The following is a 9,304-nucleotide window of genomic DNA, read 5'->3' as shown; positions in this document are numbered from 1 at the left end:
CTTATCTAGATTGTAAGCTCTTTGAGCAGGGACTGTCTTTTTGTGTATGGTGTACAGCACTGCATATGCCTTGTAGCGCTATAGAAATGATAAATAGTAGTAGTAGTAGTAACTCAGGGGTTCTCAACCCAGTCCTCAGGACACACCTAGCCGGCCAGGTTTTCAGGAGACCCACAATGAACATTGTACGACATTGATTTGCATAGAATGGAAGTAGGGTATGCAAATTTATCTCATGCATTTTCATTGTGGATATCCTTAAAATCTGATTGGCTAGGTGTGTCCCCAGGACTGGGTTGAGAACCCCTGTATTAACCGAATGTGGCTGCATTCAAGGAATGATTAGTGACACACAGGTTTGCTCTCTTCGAAGCAAATTCTAGTTGTGCTCTACTAGACCTAGACCATTTGTTAGTCCAAGGAGTAAAAAAAACTTCTTGAACATTTCTATTAAACTCATTTTTTTAAATTTTATTACAGAAGCCTGCTGGTCTCTAAACAGTAACATTTCGAATCTCTCATGCTTGGTATTTGAATATACTGTGACAAGATTGCAGCAGAAGACTAGGCCCTGGCTCAATTTTCTTGCTCAGAATACACATTTTGGCATGTTTTGGTGCTTTGACAAATGACTTTTTTTCCCCAAATCACTAATATAGATTTTATTTAATCTATAGTCCACAGTACATACAGGACTGGAGAAAATGTACTTGGATAAGTCAACAGAGTTAACACAAGCCATACAGGGTTTGTGATGAATTTCAGAAAGCAGAGCGATGCATAGAGGACCTCTCTTTCACTATATAGGGCAGCTGTGAGTTCTGGTGCCCGTGTTTGTTCATTGCCAGGTCCAGATCAACTCGTTTTCCTTGTAAAAATATTTCCAGGCACCCAGTAAAATAAGATGATCCTGTAGTGGAATGGGTAAAAAGAATAAGTTAGTATTTAGAAAGATTTGAACAGGTTCCTCATCAAATTCTTATTACTTGAAAAAACAAAGGGACCCCTAATATAAGTACTCTAGTGGAACAGACTAGATGGTGGATTAAGGTACTGGGGTGGAGCGGATGGGGCAGTTGTCCAGATCCTTTACAATGTTAAATTAGGGGTGAAGATCAGAGAGTAGGTGGAACTCAGGACTGGGATACATAATCAGCTGGTGACTCAACAGTTAGGAAGGATAAGGTAGGTGTGGGGCGGAGGGGGCCTAAAGCAAGGCAAGTTCTAATTTGTAGTGTGGTGAGGGCAATACCTAAGTCAGCAGTAGAGGGATAACGGGAGCACTTTAAAACACAGCAGGTAAGGAGTCCTTCGCTGTGTGTGTGGTGCAGATGCACCAGCTACTTCTACCCCACACCCCTCCACGCCACTGAAAAATCATAATGGTCTCTAAAATAATACAGCATATTAAACAGAGTTGTACTTCCAGAGCACTGCAAATACAAATATTTTAATACTTGGCTCCCAGTCAACCCTACCTCCGCAGTCACTATCTTACTGTAAAAGACGTCTTGTAGATAATTGAAACAACAAGTATATTATCTATCAGTTTTTTTTATGTTGCCAGATGGCTAGCAGTCTTCAGATCTGCTGGCCTTTAATTTACTATTGAGTTACCAAACACGTTTGGAATATGTATTGTAGATATTAGCTGAACCTAATTGTTAGAGCAGCAGGCTGAGAACCAGGAGAGCAAAAGGGTTAAAACCCTACTTCCACTTTTTGAGATATTGCACAGTCACGTAAACCCTTCATTGTCTCAGGTATAAACTTGCCATGCTAGCGGCTGTCTTGCGCTAATGCCGACACAGCCCATTCACTTTGAATGGGCTGTGTTGGCACTGCCGAGCGGCTTAGTAAACAGGGGGGTTAGATTGTAAGCCCTCCAGGGACAGGAAAACACCTACTGTACCAGAATGTAAAACTCACTCTGAGATACTATTGAGACACGTGTGATCTAAATTCAAATCCAGAATCCAATCCCAGGCATTTAAGTAAAACGAAACACTACAAATGTCACTCAGGTCCTATAGATAGTGGTGTTATGACATGGTAAGACTGCACTAACTTCCAGGACAGTGGCGTTCCTGGCCTTGATGGCACCCGGGGCGGAGCCGACGCTGCGCCCCCCCCGGTAAATGACACCCCCTCCGGCGAAATGACCCCCCCGGGTGCACGCCGCTGGGGGGGGGGGTGCTGCGGCACGCGCCTGCTCCAAGTTCGCTAACCGCTCATTCGCTGCAGCTCCCTCTGCCCCGGAACAGGAAGTAACCCCCCAGCGGCGTGCACCCGGGGTGGACCGCCCCCACCTTGGTATGCCACTGTTCCAGGACTCGCACAACAAAGGCCTAAGAAAAGGCAGCATAGTAAATATTGCAATGGCCATTAGAACATCAATATACCTACTAGAAAACTAAACAAGCCAGATTAGTACAGATCGATTCTACATAGACATTCAATGCTAACAGAATACCTGTTCTGTTTCACAGAGACAGAACACAGATAGACCTTCACCAAGTATATAAGTAACCACAAACTAATAATAGAAATACATAGACAAAAATTAAACTGAACCCCCAAGAAGCTAGATGTTGCATGCAGAGAAAGAGAACAGTGATGTGTAAAATATAAAGGTACCAGATTTCAATTTTAAAAAACAGACATATTCCAAATCAGTACATTACAAATTATTAAATAAAAATATGTAATTTCCAAAACTTATCTGTATTTTCCCACATTTTGAAGCCTTGGTATCTTCAGTAAAGTAACTTTTCTTCAGCTTTGAAGTGGATAAGTTTTGGAATCAAACCTATAAATGGCAAGTGACCGACTCACCTGCAAATGCGCAGTGGAGACTTCCCTCTCTGTCCCGCCCCTGCGTCAAGACGTGATGACGGGGGGAGGGGGCGGGACAGAGAGGGAAACTGCACGGAAGGGGAGGGAGGGAACCGCTGACGTCGCTACCGCTCCCTACCGCTCCCCCCCCCCCCCCCCGGAGTCGCCACCACCCCCTTCACCCGGCCCGGGCCCTCTCTTCGTTATTCAACTTACAGCAGCGCCGAAACAGCAGCAAGCAGCTCAGCTTCAGCTCCCGTCGGCCTTCCTTCCCTGCCTGTGCCCCGCCCTCGCCGACGTGACGTCACACGAGGGCGAGGCACAGGCAGTGAAGGAAGGCCAACGGGAGCTGCTGCTTGCTGCTGTTTTGGCGCTGCTGTAAGTTGAATAACGAAGAGAGGGCCCGGGCCGGGTGAAAGGGGGCGGGGGCGACTCCGGGGTGGGGGCGGCTACATGGGAGGTCTCAGAAGGAGGGGGGCCTTGGAGCTGGGAGGGCTGGACTGAAGGGGGCCTTCCAGCTGGCTGGGAAGAAGGCACGGGGGGGGGGGCACGGGGCCTTGGAACTGGGAGGGAGGGCAGGGGGGCCCTTACAGTTGTGAGGGAATGGGGCCCTTACAGTTGTGAGGGAGAGCAGGGGGCCTTGGAACTGGGAGGGAAGGGGGCCTTGGGAGCTGGGGGGGAGGGTCTTGCAGCTGGGAAGGGGGGAGGACTGGAGCCTTGGAGCTGGGAGGGAGGGACAGAGGGGGCCTTGGAGCTGGCAGGGAAGGAGGATGGCAGGGGGCCTTGCAGCTGCAACGGGAGGGGGGCCTTGGGAAAAAAAAACATTCCAATACGTGCCCGTTTTAACGGGCTTAACGGCTAGTTATACATAGAGCTGTTCTGACAGTACAGCATTGAACAATTTGACAGCACTTCTTAAGATTCTGTGAACCCTGAAGCAGGTGACCTTTGCCAAAATACAGCTCTGAGTCAGGTCTGTTCAGTTGTAGTGCTTGATCAATAAACTTCCTTGTTTTGGATCCCCCTTTTGGCTTCTTGTGGATTTGCCATTGTCCTGCTCTACTTTCTTCCTATAGCTGCAATTTTAACATGGCAACTATCAGGGGCATTTCCAGCATTTGCTGTTACAGGTGCCTTGTTAAAATTTGCAGCCATCAAAGAAGCACTTAGGAAGGACTAGATTCTATATATGGTGCCTAAACGTTCAGAGCTAAAACTCAGTGCTAACTAAGCGTATTCTATAGTCTGTGCCTAGATTTAGGTGCCGATTATAGAACACGCTTAGTTGATATCTCAGCGCCTAAAACTATGCGCATCCATTTACACCAACGGAAATGTGGCGTAAATCCCGGCACATAGATTTATGTGCACTGGGTCATATTCTATAACTACATGCGTAAATTTCAGAACGCCCATGAAACGCCCATTTTGGTTTGAGACTCAACCTTTATTGCTCAATAAGCAATTTTTATAGGAGCAGAGTAAGAAATGTTCTGGTATTATCACCCTTTCAGCTTTAAAATTTACACATTTCCTGATCTGATTTTCTACAATATAAAAACGTTCTCCAAATTAAACTAAGGACTCTGAAGATGCACAAATTGAGTAATAGTGAAGTCACCTGGAATTCCCCCAATAAAAAGGTTGTGGTAGATTTGTTCCAGACACTTTTCAATGCCTTGAAGTCATTAAGATGAATGTTCCAAGTTGCTTTATTGTTGGTGTGTTCAGTGTAAGATGAGAATTCAGTAACTTCAGCTTTGCAGACTGCCAGTTGCCCACACAGAAGTCATCAGGAAAATGCTTGGAAAATTGTTTATCAAACAAAGTGATTGTGAAAGCCTGAAAATGGATATAGATTTATATTGAGATACAAAAAAACTTCACTATTGATATGTCCTACCCTTTTTCTACCACCATGAAAATCTTGGGAATAACTATCGACCAATACCTATCATTTGAACCTCAGGTTTCTGTTGCAATTTCTAATGTTTTTAATTCTCTGTAGAGACAGAAAAGAAAGAACTCAGTCTTTTCAAACTTGCTTTTTTCGCTCTTTAGTGGTATCCAAATTTAATTACTGTAATGCTGTTTACTCAGTCCTAAAAGTCTCTTATCAACAAACGTCAACCAGCTCAGAATACAGAGGCTTGTCTCATATTAAAGCCCCTCGATCACCAAGTCAGCTCCTCTTAATTAAACTGCATTGGCTTCCAATAAATGTAAGAGTTACCTTTAAACTATGCGTACTTGTTTATCAAATTTTATTTGGTCTTTTACCTGGGTATTAATACTTGTTAGGATTACCTTTATGTAATGCTCATCCTATGTCAAGAGGCTATCTTCTCCTCCATTTTCCATATTGTAAACATTTTCATTACAGATCTATTCATGATGCAAACTTCACATACCAAGCTACTAGGAAATGGAATTCCCTATCAAAGTCACTCAGGTATGTTATTGACTACTTGTTATTGTTGAAAGCATTCTTATTTAATGAATTCCTCACCACTGTTGTTATTTCAAAATGAATCATCCTACTGCTTGGATGTTTTTACCTATTTTTTTAAATTGTCATATGTAATTTTGCTTTAAAAGTTTGATGTAAGCTACATTGAACTCAAACGTGTTTGGGATAATGCGGGGTACAAATATCATCTCTCTATATAAAAGGCACCTCCAACGTTCTAAATTTGTAGTTGCTAGATCGCATGAGTGTCTGCCCCGCCCCTGCGTCACAACGTGATGACGTTGAGGGTGGAGCAATGACACTCAACAAATCGGATTGTCATTTGGTAATCTCTGTTTCCACTGCCCAATGCAGCCGTCATTCCCATACACTCAAAACCAACCAAAATCGGCGCTGGACCCCGTTCCCCCACCCACAGTCCCCCTCACCCACCCTCCCGCAAGCCGCTCGCTCACCGTTCCACCGCCCTCCCTCTCCTCTCCGACTCCGGCCCATGGTGCACGACGATTACTACACACGAGCAAGGGAAGCCCATTGGTTAATCTCTGTTTCCACTCCCCAACACAGCCCGTCATTCCCATACACTCAAAACCAACCCACAAGATGGTTTTTTTTTTCTTCCAAGGAGACTCAGCAGCACAACGAGTCACTTTCTGTGCAGCACAGAGAACGAGGAACGTCGCTGGAAGGACCAAAACTATTTGAATGCCCATGCTCCTGCTCAGGTATGTGCAGCCACACTAACAAACGACCACCCACACAAAACTAACCACTGACTCAACGTCGCACCCCTTCGCCCCCATAACCCACCAAAATCTAAACGCAGACTTCCACACAAACCAGAAAACCAGACAAATACAAATGGAGATAAAAACAGCAAGCAGGCAGGTTCCCAGTGCTTACAGGACCTTCAAAAGACACTCCCCCCAACCACAAGCAAACACAGCTATCCCACAACACCATTAACGCTTCACAAGGCAGGTACCCAAGTGCTTAAAGGAACTTCCTCCCACCCCCCCCCCACCCCACCCCCCTCCCCCCCAAAAAAACACATCAAACGCAGCCTTCCACAGAACAAGGAATGCTGACAAAACACACATGCAGTTCAAATTTGCAAACACAGCTCACCAGAACACAGGCATATTAACGACTGGCAGGCAGGTCCCAAGTGCTTACAGGAGCTACCACCCCCCCCCCCCCCCCCCCCAAACACACACAAAAAAGGAAAAACCAACCTTCCACACAAGCAACAAACACAAAAAAAAGAAACACCACACACACACACATTCACTCTCTCTCACACACAGTCAAATCTCACACATACTTACCCAAACATACACACTCCAAGGAAAACCTGCTAGCGCCCGTTTCATTGTGTCAGAAAAGGGCCTTTTTTACTAGGGTAAAGGACAAAAGGGTTTTGTGTTTGGTTTCTTAATGCCCAAAATTTTAATTATTTGAAACCTTCCCATCTGTACATATGAATAGTCATGAAATCTACATTAAATATCACTAGAACAGCTTTAAAAATTATTCTACCTGGTAGAAACAGCAATTTTAAAATCTGTATCTCCGAGGACAAGTAGGCTGCTTGTTCTCACTGATGGGTAACGTCCACGGCAGCTCCTCCAATCGGAAACTTCACTAGCAAGGCCTTTGGTAGTCCTCGCGCGCCCATGCGCACCGCGCACGCGCGGCCGTCTTCCCGCCCGAACCGGCTCGTGTTCGTCAGTCTTCTTTTGTCCGCGCTCGGTACGGTCGTGTTTGCGCCATTCGCGCCCCTTAAGTTGACTTTTCGCTTCTTAAAAAAAAAGGGATTTCGGATAAAGGCCTTTTGGTCTTTTTCCCCTTCCCGTATTTCCAGTTTTTTGCCCCGTTAAGTTTTCTTTCGTTTTGGGGTAGGCACTTTTGAGGCCTGGTCGAGTTTTTTCACCCCCTCTTTTTGGTGCCTTACCGCAATTACGAGTTTTGATTTCGCCGGCATGATTTTTCCGCCCATGTCATCAAAGTCTCCCAGCGGCTTCCAGAAGTGCACCCAGTGCGCCCGGGTAATCTCGCTCACTGATAGGCACGCGTCGTGTCTTCATGTCTGGGGGCTGGGCACCGCCCGCAGGCCTGTAGTCTTTGCGCCCTTTTACAAAAAAGGACTCAGGTAGCGAGATTGGCCCAGTGGAACGTGTTGTTCTCGGGCTTTGTCGGCAACAGCACCGGGAGTATCGAAGTGCATCGACGTCGACAGCGGTCAAGACCTCCGACCTCGGCGGCGACCTGTATCGATTGCATCGAGGCATCGACCCTCTGCATCGTCGGTACCGAGACATCGGAAGGCTGCGTCGGCGGTACCGGGACCTCCACTAGTGCTGATGTCGTCGGAAGTGGTGCTTCGACTGGAGTGCAGGTGAGGCTTGTCCATTCCCCTGCTGGTGGCGGTGAGCCTTCGGTGTGGGTCTCCCCCTACCTGAAGGCCTCCTGCAGTAGAGCCCCCCTGAGACTGATCTTCTTCGGCCTCGGCCCCGAGGAAGCGACGGTTGGATTCCTACGTCCTCCTCGTCGTACCGGGAAGTTCCGGTGGACATGCTTCGTTTGAAAAAGTCAAAGAAGCATCGACACCGGTCTCCTTCCCGCGTCGGTACTGAGAGCTCTGGGTCGCCGAGGGAAGTCGTCACCCAGTAGGCATCGGCACCGGGAGGACCGCTCACCCTCTGTCAGGAGGTGTCGATGCGCTCACCTTGGACAGCCCGGAACAGCCTCCACGCCCGGAACAGACTCTGACTTCCGACGCCTGCATCGGCTTCCATGTCTTTCTCCACAGCCGCCTGCACGAGAGTCTCCGGGCCGTTCTCCCAGAGATCCTGGGAGAGTGTTGCGCCCCTTCCCCTCCGTACTGGGGGTGCTTGCGCCACCGGTACCGTCGAGTGAGAGGCGACCGGCTGGCCCCTTGCCCGGGTGAGGTCTCCGACATCGGTGCCGCTTGCGGTACCGACTGCGGTCGCCTCCCAGGAAGGCTCCCCGATGACGCTCACACCGTGGCCGTGTTCCACGGAGTCAAGCCGGGCACGGCTTCACACCGTTCATGAACTTGTGTCTGATACCGATGGTGAGGCCTCGTGGGAGGAGGAGGAGGACATCAGGTATTTCTCTGACGAGGAGTCTGATGGCCTTCCTTCTGATCCACACTCCCTCCCCTGAATAGGCAGCTTTCTCCTCCCGAGAGTCTGTCTTTTTGCGGCATTTGTCCAGGGAGATGTCTACGGCCATCCCCTTCACGGTGGTTGTGGAGGACGAGCCCAGGGCTGAAATGTTTGAGCTCCTGGACTATCCTTCTCCACCTAAGAAGCGTCCACAGTACCCATGCATCATGTCCTAAAAAAGACATTGCTGGCGAACTGGACCAAGCCTCTAAGTAATCCCCACATTCCCAAGAAGATCGAGTCCCAGTACCGGATCCATGGGGACCCAGAGCTGATGCGCACTCAGTTGCCTCATGACTCTGGAGTTGTGGATTTGGCCCTAAAGAAGGCTAAGAGTTCTAGAGAGCATGCTTCGGCGCCCCCGGGCAAAGACTCTAGAACCTTAGACTCCTTTGGGAGGAAGGCCTACCATTCCTCTATGCTCGTGGCCAAAATTCAGTCTTACCAGCTCTACACGAGCATACACATGCGGAACAATGTGCGGCAGTTGGCGGGCTTGGTGGACAAGCTCCCTCCTGAGCAAGCCAAGCCTTTTCAGGAGGTGGTCAGGCAGCTGAAGGCGTGCAGAAATTCCTGGCCAGAGGGGTATATGATACCTTTGATGTTGCGTCCAGGGCCGCTGCTCAAGGTGTGGTGATGCGCAGACTCTCATGGCTGCGTGCCTCCGACCTGGAGAATAGGATCCAGCAGCGGATTGCGGACTCGCCTTGCCGTGCGGACATATTTTTGGAGAGAAGGTCGAACAGGTGGTAGAGCAGCTCCACCAGCGGGATACCGCTTTCGACAAGTTCTCCCGCCGCCAGCCTTC

At 48.3% G+C, this 9,304-nt stretch overlaps 1 protein-coding gene across 3 annotated transcripts in view; it reads right to left on the bottom strand.

The window, feature by feature from the left end:
• The window catches only part of LOC115479235 (vitamin K-dependent protein S-like), a 205,282-nt gene that overhangs the window by 158,498 nt on the left and 37,480 nt on the right, over positions 1–9,304 (bottom strand). Inside the window, exons 7-8 of one of the 3 annotated variants that reach the window (XR_003943633.1) lie at positions 4,457–4,677; positions 648–910 (exon numbers count right to left, since the gene is read on the bottom strand). The exons of the other annotated variants lie outside the window; for them this stretch is intronic. The gene's annotated coding sequence lies outside the window, so the exon portion shown is untranslated. Of the gene's footprint in view, positions 1–647; positions 911–4,456; positions 4,678–9,304 lie in introns of those variants that run through there. 3 annotated transcript variants of the gene reach the window in all.

The sequence above is a fragment of the Microcaecilia unicolor genome, chromosome 10 (assembly GCF_901765095.1).
Source record: "Microcaecilia unicolor chromosome 10, aMicUni1.1, whole genome shotgun sequence".
NCBI classification, from domain to species: domain Eukaryota; kingdom Metazoa; phylum Chordata; class Amphibia; order Gymnophiona; family Siphonopidae; genus Microcaecilia; species Microcaecilia unicolor.
Note: the sequence above shows the minus strand (reverse complement) of the source record. Positions and strands in the feature narration are given on the sequence as shown.